Source organism: Trypanosoma conorhini (genome assembly GCF_003719485.1).
Source record: "Trypanosoma conorhini strain 025E chromosome Unknown Tco_14.4_contig_00672, whole genome shotgun sequence".
Classification (NCBI taxonomy): domain Eukaryota; phylum Euglenozoa; class Kinetoplastea; order Trypanosomatida; family Trypanosomatidae; genus Trypanosoma; species Trypanosoma conorhini.
Window position 1 is genome coordinate 780 of NW_021704763.1, and position 1,781 is coordinate 2,560.

At 49.7% G+C, this 1,781-nt stretch overlaps 1 annotated feature.

Moving 5' to 3' along the window:
• Positions 1–188: 188 nt before the first annotated feature.
• Positions 189–205: a microsatellite.
• The last annotated feature ends 1,576 nt before the right edge of the window (positions 206–1,781 follow it).

Here is a 1,781-nt window from a genome sequence, read left to right on the forward strand (position 1 = left end):
GACATCTACCTCATAATTACTCCGCTGCCGCACTTCGCCGCAGCCCCCCCAAGTAAACCAAAGAAGCAAGAGGAGCTTCCGAATCAAGGACAGAGTAAAAAGCAAGTTAAAAAAAAGAGAGGAGATTGATAGAAGGGAGGAACAGAAGAAAAGAGAGCACGGCTAACGGTTAGTCTACAGAGAGCTTCCACACACACACACACACCCGCCCCGTCAAGGGAGAAGGCAAAACAAGGTAAAATCGAAACGTCTGTGTCCGGAGGGCAAGAGAGAGAGAGAGAAGGATTCGGTGCCTACTTGCTCCTATGTCCACAGGCTGACAAATGAATGGCAAACAAAGCGCTCACTATGTTGTGAATGCAGGCAAGAAACAAGTTCACCATCCCTCCACACACGCGGACACAGAAACAGCCTCCCCTCCGCTCCTAATTATTCGCGCCGCTTGTGGCCGGTCCGACTTGCCGCTTCACCGTTCGCTGTGGACTTCAGCCAACATCACGCGGAGCGCACATTCACACGAAAGGACAGACTCGACAGAAACTGGCAGAACTCAAGCACACCAATGACACAGACGTAAGCCAGCGAACCCGCGCAAAAAAAAAAAACAAACCACCAGTCTCAACTAGATAAGAAAAAACACAATCAAGTATGCCCCTTGATGAAGCCTTGCCGCCATCCATCCAAACCATTACGTCGGGCACAACGAAGAAAACTGTGGCCCCCTCTTGCAGCCCTCCGCTATACAAAATGGTATCCCCCAGACCAACACAGCAACCATGAAACTACTTCACAGTATACGTGTGATGATGACCGGACTCGTTGGGAACTTACGAAGTGGCCGGCTTTAGTGTTCCGCAGCCGCCAAAAAAAAAACCCCGCGGGAGGAGTGTTAGTAGGAGTATTAGAGGGATACTGCGTGGGGAAGCAGAAGTTCAAAAATTGCACGCAGCCACTCATTCCATCGCGGGGCCTTTAAGAGCGCACGAAGTAATCGGCAACACCAAAAAAAAAAAAAAAACAGGGGCGCGTTAAACAAGAAAGACACGCAATTAGTTTGTCTCGGCTTTTGGTCGCACCTTCCCTCCGCCAGCTTCTACGACGAGGGAGCAGCAGAGAAGGTGAAGGCGACAAAACCAACAAGAACAAAGAACGAAAAAAAAAACAATGTACCTCTCAATTAAATAAGACGTCAAAAAAGATGTACACTTGTGTGGCGGAAAACCTGATGTCAGCGCACACCACGGGAAAAGAAGGCACATAAGGAAGAAGTGGGAGTGAGTGCGAATGTGTGCGGTAAGGAAGCGGTGCCCCAAGTACACCTCCCAGAGAAACTAGCGGAACTGCGCCCCGGTGAAGAGGGCACTGCAGTCGTACAAAGACCCACGCACGGCGACAAGGGGAAGGGAAAAAAAAGAAGATACGACGAGTGGAGCAGGGCAAAACAACGAGAGGAAGTGCCGACCGGCACAGGAAGATGTGCCGAACAAGAAAGAATCTCAACGAATTATCCACGCCGGCAGAGCGAAAACAAGAAAGAAACAACGTCTTCGCAACACCAGTCCCACTACCAGGAAACAATTCCAGACGGCAAAAAGAAGAAAAACAAACAAACAGCGAAGTTGCGTTGAAAATTTTTGTTACCCATTTTATTTCATCGCTTCCTCTCCGCATTCCTTTTCTGTTTTCTACTGGAACGTAGGAACTGCTATCAGTGATTTGCTCCAGCGCCGTTTTCCCCGTGCCCCCCTCACCACCCTTCCACCCCCGGAACTCCCTTCAAA